General features: G+C 39.0%; 2 non-coding genes across 2 annotated transcripts; both read left to right on the forward strand.

Moving 5' to 3' along the window:
* The first annotated feature begins 5,302 nt into the window (after positions 1 to 5,302).
* TRNAR-UCU (transfer RNA arginine (anticodon UCU)) lies at positions 5,303 to 5,392 on the forward strand. Its single transcript is given in 2 exon segments — positions 5,303 to 5,339; positions 5,357 to 5,392. It is a non-coding gene; the product is annotated as a tRNA-Arg (tRNA).
* Positions 5,393 to 7,597: 2,205 nt separating this feature from the next.
* TRNAR-UCU (transfer RNA arginine (anticodon UCU)) lies at positions 7,598 to 7,687 on the forward strand. The gene is given in 2 exon segments: positions 7,598 to 7,634; positions 7,652 to 7,687. It is a non-coding gene; the product is annotated as a tRNA-Arg (tRNA).
* The last annotated feature ends 686 nt before the right edge of the window (positions 7,688 to 8,373 follow it).

Here is an 8,373-nt window from a genome sequence, read left to right on the forward strand (position 1 = left end):
GAAGGCGCGCTCAACTGATGAGTTGCTGGAAATGGTGGGAATGCACCCCTTGATGCCAGCGGATGACGGCCAGCACACAGGTGTGATAATACACGAAAGGGAGAAGTTGCGCACCCAAATCATCGCCAATCATCTAGACCCACCATCAGTGAAGATCGAGAACCCAAGGAACCCTAGGAGCTACATAGGAAGATGGGTGTACTGTACTCCTGGAGGAACATGCGAATACATGTATTGGTCATTTGAAGATCACGTAAACCATTATGGACATCTCGGAGGGATAACCAAGATATGGAGAGTAAGAGGAGATAACGAGAAGGATATGTTTGTGGTCGACAAGTCGACCAGAGGGGGGACTGAAGTGGGAGAATGGAAAACCAGACTCCCGTCCTTCACCTCTCGCGCTTGGCCTAGAGGGTCGCGGCCCAGACACCCGCCACGAGAAGAGTTTGCCCATTTACCAGATGACCAAATACCCTGGTACAGAAACATACGGATGTGTCCATCTGCCTGCCCAACAGCCCGCACTGGCCATGCCGACACCTGCGGCACGGACCAACTAGACTGAAATCTACACATCGTTAGAGATGCCATGACGACCTAGATAACGGGAAGCACCGCTGAACTATTATACACGCTGAACATTTCCACACCAATCTACACGAAGAACATACTCAGTGCTCTGACGTAGGCGACAGGCTTATTCACGGACGTGCATCTTTATTATTTTTACATAGGCTTTCAGAATGCAGAAACGCAAGACGCACCATGAGCTCATTTATAACGCTTGCTCACGCTTCTCTTGAAACCCGTTACCATCATGAGAGATATAATGGAAACACGATACTGGCCATGAAACTGTATGCCACTATAACCTAAAGCATCCATGCACTAAATGGATTACCCGTGCACCAGGCCCAAGTAGGCCTCAAGCAAGAGTTCCCGTGAACATTAACAAAGCAAAAGTCAGGTTGCTGAGCCTGCAGAAAGAACCCAGTGGAGCAACCAGCCAAGGTCGTAATGTTGCAAACCCACAGTCAAGAAACAAATCTTCAAAGGCACGATGTTGCAACCTCGCACTCCACGTACCAATGTTAAAATCATATCTGCAAATTAAACCAGACATACAGTGGAAAAACAATATTAATTGTGCAGAATTATGCCTCAAACACGGTCCCTCCCCACGTGACCAAGCCGAACCTGACGAGATGCCAAAACCCAGGAGAGAAAAGGCGTCTGGGTACCTCGCTACGAGACGCAGGCCGACACACTTGAAAGGCTCAATGGACACCTGCTACAGTGGGAACGGTCAGTCTCCCACCTATGAATAAATCCTCACATTGCCTGCACGTACCCATATTGAAACACTGTTGCAACCACAGGTGCACCGTGTGCTGGGAACAACGGTGGTCCCAGGCTGGGGAGCTCACGGATGCACCAATCAGAACATGAGGTTCTTATCTCAGACGTCAGTAACGTTAGCCAATCCTCAGGGGTCTTCATGTAACAATTCTTATGTATCTAATTGTAGGGACAACCCAGATATACCACCTGACTACATCTTAACCACTAATATCATTCTCTATATGCGTACTATACTAACCCCACCACTCGAGCAACCAATCAAGAGTGGCGATAGGTTCTTTTGGTAACTTTTTGGAATGACGCAAGTAGCGCGTCATAATGTAGTAAAAAGGGCCTGCGAGCCCCACTATTGTGTGTGTGTCAGGACGAACGCGTACGCTCCTTGACCCATCCCTGCCGTTTGCATAATAAACGACAGAAGTTGCCTTGCTCCTTGTGTGTGCCTCATACTCTGTCTCGATCCGAGATATACACGGGAGGAGTTGGGGCCTCCCTGCCCGGAGGTCTGCGGACGGCCCGGCCGACCCCGGCAGAATCCCCCCCGACATATTCTCTTTGTGTTTTTGTATTGTTAACCAATTGTATGGCTGCACTTTTTATCCAGTTCTTTTCTATTAAGGTATGGAATTGTTGTCCAAACGTATTCAGTTTGCAAGAAAATACAGTAATACCCTATTCTCCGAATTTATCCCTAAAGGAACAAAGGTGTAATTCAAGGTTTCACCCAGAAGTGTGATTCTTCTACAGACATTTTATGTTTCAGAAAACAATTATTCTTTCTTGTATCCCAGAAGGCTTGATAATATGATGTGAAGTAAACACTGGATTGACAAAACTTCGATCATCCCTTAATTTACGCAAGTTGATTTTCATCTGGCTCTGTGGCGCAATGGATAGCGCGTTGGACTTCTAAGTGAATTGGCAAAGTCATGCAAAGGTTGTGGGTGTGAATCCCACCAGAGTCGCATTTTTTACTTTCTTATTCAAACAAGGAACATTATGCACGTGAGGAATGTTTATTTTTGGCCGATGCTTTAATCTTAGTATTTGACCCAAGTTGAACCTATGTATCTGATACAGCATGCAACTGAATCAAAAGCAGTCTGCCTTCCATTGCAACAGGAACATATTGCTCATAAGCAATACAACATCACTGCCAGAAACATTGCACTTTCCTAATGTATCCTTCCTTCAGAAACATTGTCTTTATAATAGCTGTAAATGAGATAGACCAAAAACACGACACCCTACACTCAGACTTTTGTTTCTAGCGACATATAAATAAAATCTTCTTTCAAAGCTATTTATGGTATATTCTCTTTGTGTTTTTGTATTGTTAACCAATTGTATGGCTGCACTTTTTATCCAGTTCTTTTCTATTAAGGTATGGAATTGTTGTCCAAAAGTATTCAGTTTGCAAGAAAATACAGTAATACCCTATTCTCCGAATTTATCCCTAAAGGAACAAAGGTGTAATTCAAGGTTTCACCCAGAAGTGTGATTCTTCTACAGACATTTTATGTTTCAGAAAACAATTATTCTTTCTTGTATCCCAGAAGGCTTGATAATATGATGTGAAGTAAACACTGGATTGACATAACTTCGATCATCCCTTAATTTACGCAAGTTGATTTTCATCTGGCTCTGTGGCGCAATGGATAGCGCGTTGGACTTCTAAGTGAATTGGCAAAGTCATGCAAAGGTTGTGGGTGTGAATCCCACCAGAGTCGCATTTTTTACTTTCTTATTCAAACAAGGAACATTATGCACGTGAGGAATGTTTATTTTTGGCCGATGCTTTAATCTTAGTATTTGACCCAAGTTGAACCTATGTATCTGATACAGCATGCAACTGAATCAAAAGCAGTCTGCCTTCCATTGCAACAGGAACATATTGCTCATAAGCAATACAACATCACTGCCAGAAACATTGCACTTTCCTAATGTATCCTTCCTTCAGAAACATTGTCTTTATAATAGCTGTAAATGAGATAGACCAAAAACACGACACCCTACACTCAGACATTTGTTTCTAGCGACATATAAATAAAATCTTCTTTCAAAGCTATTTATGGTATATTCTCTTTGTGTTTTTGTATTGTTAACCAATTGTATGGCTGCACTTTTTATCCAGTTCTTTTCTATTAAGGTATGGAATTGTTGTCCAAACGTATTCAGTTTGCAAGAAAATACAGTAATACCCTATTCTCCGAATTTATCCCTAAAGGAACAAAGGTGTAGTTCAAGGTTTCACCCAGAAGTGTGATTCTTCTACAGACATTTTATGTTTCAGAAAACAATTATTCTTTCTTGTATCCCAGAAGGCTTGATAATATGATGTGAAGTAAACACTGGATTGACAAAACTTTGATCATTCCTTAATTTACGCAAGTTGATTTTCATCTGGCTCTGTGGCGCAATGCATAGCGCGTTGGACTTCTAAGTGAATTGGCAAAGTCATTCAAAGGTTGTGGGTTCGAATCCCACCAGAGTCGCATTTTTTACTTTCTTATTCAAACAAGGAACATTATGCATGTGAGGAATGTTTATTTTTGGCCGATGCTTTAATCTTAGTATTTGACCCAAGTTGAACCTATGTATCTAATACAGCATGCAACTGAATCAAAAGCAGTCTGCCTTCCATTGCAACAGGAACATATTGCTCATAAGCAATACAACATTACTGCCACAAACTTGGCACTTTTCTAATGTATCCTTCCTTCAGAAACATTGTCTTTATAATAGCTGTAAATGAGATAGACCAAAAACACGACACCCTACACTCAGACTTTTGTTTCTAGCGACATATAAAGTAAAATCTTCTTTCAAAGCTATTTATGGTATATTCTCTTTGTGTTTTTGTATTGTTAACCAATTGTATGTCTGCACTTTTTATCCAGTTCTTTTTTATTAAGGTATGGAATTGTTGTCCAAACCAATTCATTTGGCAAGAAAATACTGTAATACCCTATTCTCTGAATTTCTCCCCAAGCGAACAAAGGTGTAGTTCAAGGTTTCACCCAGAAGTGTGATTCTTCTACAGACATTTTATGTTTCAGAAAACAATTATTCTTTCTTGTATCCCAGAAGGCTTGATAATATGATGTGAAGTAAACATTGGATTGACAAAACTTCGATCATCCCTTACTGTACGCAAGTGGATTTTTATCTGGCTCTGTGGCGCAATGGATAGTGTGTTGGACTTCTAAGTGAACGTGCAAAGTCATTCAAAGGTTGTGGGTTTGAATCCCACCAGAGTAGCATTTTTGACTTTCTTATTCAAACAAGGAACATTATGCATGTGAGGAATGTCTATTTTTGGCCGATGCTTTAATCTTAGTATTTGACCCAAGTTGAACCTATGTATCTAATACAGCATGCAACTGAATCAAAAGCAGTCTGCCTTCCATTGCAACAGGAACATATTGCTCATAAGCAATACAACATCACTGCCAGAAACTTTGCACTTTCCTAATGTATCCTTCCTTCAGAAACATTGTCTTTATAATAGCTGTAAATGAGATAGACCAAAAACACGACACCCTACACTCAGACATTTGTTTCTAGAGACATATAAAGTAAAATCTTCTTTCAAAGCTATTTATGGTATATTCTCTTTGTGTTTTTGTATTGTTAACCAATTGTATGGCTGCACTTTTTATCCAGTTCTTTTCTATTAAGGTATGGAATTGTTGTCCAAACGTATTCAGTTTGCAAGAAAATACAGTAATACCCTATTCTCCGAATTTATCCCTAAAGGAACAAAGGTGTAGTTCAAGGTTTCACCCAGAAGTGTGATTCTTCTACAGACATTTTATGTTTCAGAAAACAATTATTCTTTCTTGTATCCCAGAAGGCTTGATAATATGATGTGAAGTAAACAATGGATTGACAAAACTTCGATCACCCCTTAATTTACGCAAATTGATTTTCATCTGGCTCTGTGGCGCAATGGATAGCGCGTTGGACTTCTAAGTGAATTGGCAAAGTCATTCAAAGGTTGTGGGTTCGAATCCCACCAGAGTCACATTTTTTACTTTCTTATTCAAACAAGGAACATTATGCATGTGAGGAATGTTTATTTTTGGCCGATGCTTTAATCTTAGTATTTGACCCAAGTTGAACCTATGTATCTAATACAGCATGCAACTGAATCGAAAGCAGTCTGCCTTCCATTGCAACAGGAACATATTGCTCATAAGCAATACAACATCACTGCCAGAAACTTGGCACTTTTCTAATGTATCCTTCCTTCAGAAACATTGTCTTTATAATAGCTGTAAATGAGATAGACCAAAAACACGACACCCTACACTCAGACATTTGTTTCTAGCGACATATAAAGTAAAATCTTCTTTCAAAGCTATTTATGGTATATTCTCTTTGTGTTTTTGTATTGTTAACCAATTGTATGTCTGCACTTTTTATCCAGTTCTTTTTTATTAAGGTATGGAATTGTTGTCCAAACATATTCACTTGGCAAGAAAATACTGTAATACCCTATTCTCTGAATTTCTCCCCAAGCGAACAAAGGTGCAGTTCAAGGTTTCACACAGAAGTGTGATTCTAGCTACAGACATTTTATGTTTCAGAAAACAATCATTCTTTCATGTATCCCAGAAGGCTTGATAATGTGATGTGAAGTAAACACTGGATTGACAAAACTTCGATCATCCCTTACTGTACGCAAGTGGATTTTCATCTGGCTTTGTTGCGCAATGGATGTTGGATTTCTAAGTGAATTGACAAAGTCATTCAAAGGTTGTGGGTTCGAATCCCACCAGAGTCGCATTTTTTACTTTCTTATTCAAACAAGGAACATTATGCATGTGAGGAATGTTTATTTTTGGCCGATGCTTTAATCTTAGTATTTGACCCAAGTTGAACCTATGTATCTAATACAGCATGCAACTGAATCAAAAGCAGTCTGCCTTCCATTGCAACAGGAACATATTGCTCATAAGCAATACAACATCACTGCCAGAAACTTGGCACTTTTCTAATGTATCCTTCGTTCAGAAACATTGTCTTTATAATAGCTGTAAATGAGATAGACCAAAAACACGACACCCTACACTCAGACATTTGTTTCTAGCGACATATAAAGTAAAATCTTCTTTCAAAGCTATTTATGGTATATTCTCTTTGTGTTTTTGTATTGTTAACCAATTGTATGTCTGCACTTTTTATCCAGTTCTTTTTTATTAAGGTATGGAATTGTTGTCCAAACCTATTCACTTGGCAAGAAAATACTGTAATACCCTATTCTCTGAATTTCTCCCCAAGCGAACAAAGGTGCAGTTCAAGGTTTCACACAGAAGTGTGATTCTTGCTACAGACATTTTATGTTTCAGAAAACAATAATTCTTTCATGTATCCCAGAAGGCTTGATAATGTGATGTGAAGTAAACACTGGATTGACAAAACTTCGATCATCCCTTACTGTACGCAAGTGGATTTGCATCTGGCTCTGTGGCGCAATGGATAGCGCGTTGGACTTCTAAGTGAATTGGCAAAGTCATTCAAAGCTTGTGGGTTCGAATCCCACCAGAGTCGCGTTTTTTACTTTCTTATTCAAACAAGGAACATTATGCATGTGAGGAATGTTTATTTTTGGCCGATGCTTTAATCTTAGTATTTGACCCAAGTTGAACCTATGTATCTAATACAGCATGCAACTGAATCAAAAGCAGTCTGCCTTCCATTGCAACAGGAACATATTGCTCATAAGCAATACAACATCACTGCCAGAAACTTTGCACTTTCCTAATGTATCCTTCCTTCAGAAACATTGTCTTTATAATAGCTGTAAATGAGATAGACCAAAAACACGACACCCTACACTCAGACATTTGTTTCTAGAGACATATAAAGTAAAATCTTCTTTCAAAGCTATTTATGGTATATTCTCTTTGTGTTTTTGTATTGTTAACCAATTGTATGGCTGCACTTTTTATCCAGTTCTTTTCTATTAAGGTATGGAATTGTTGTCCAAACGTATTCAGTTTGCAAGAAAATACAGTAATACCCTATTCTCCGAATTTATCCCTAAAGGAACAAAGGTGTAGTTCAAGGTTTCACCCAGAAGTGTGATTCTTCTACAGACATTTTATGTTTCAGAAAACAATTATTCTTTCTTGTATCCCAGAAGGCTTGATAATATGATGTGAAGTAAACAATGGATTGACAAAACTTCGATCACCCCTTAATTTACGCAAATTGATTTTCATCTGGCTCTGTGGCGCAATGGATAGCGCGTTGGACTTCTAAGTGAATTGGCAAAGTCATTCAAAGGTTGTGGGTTCGAATCCCACCAGAGTCACATTTTTTACTTTCTTATTCAAACAAGGAACATTATGCATGTGAGGAATGTTTATTTTTGGCCGATGCTTTAATCTTAGTATTTGACCCAAGTTGAACCTATGTATCTAATACAGCATGCAACTGAATCGAAAGCAGTCTGCCTTCCATTGCAACAGGAACATATTGCTCATAAGCAATACAACATCACTGCCAGAAACTTGGCACTTTTCTAATGTATCCTTCCTTCAGAAACATTGTCTTTATAATAGCTGTAAATGAGATAGACCAAAAACACGACACCCTACACTCAGACATTTGTTTCTAGCGACATATAAAGTAAAATCTTCTTTCAAAGCTATTTATGGTATATTCTCTTTGTGTTTTTGTATTGTTAACCAATTGTATGTCTGCACTTTTTATCCAGTTCTTTTTTATTAAGGTATGGAATTGTTGTCCAAACATATTCACTTGGCAAGAAAATACTGTAATACCCTATTCTCTGAATTTCTCCCCAAGCGAACAAAGGTGCAGTTCAAGGTTTCACACAGAAGTGTGATTCTAGCTACAGACATTTTATGTTTCAGAAAACAATCATTCTTTCATGTATCCCAGAAGGCTTGATAATGTGATGTGAAGTAAACACTGGATTGACAAAACTTCGATCATCCCTTACTGTACGCAAGTGGATTTTCATCTGGCTTTGTT

The sequence above is a fragment of the Ambystoma mexicanum genome (genome assembly GCF_040938575.1).
Source record: "Ambystoma mexicanum isolate Mex_15411 chromosome 12 unlocalized genomic scaffold, UKY_AmexF1_1 Mex_chr12_unloc.1, whole genome shotgun sequence".
NCBI lineage: Eukaryota > Metazoa > Chordata > Amphibia > Caudata > Ambystomatidae > Ambystoma > Ambystoma mexicanum.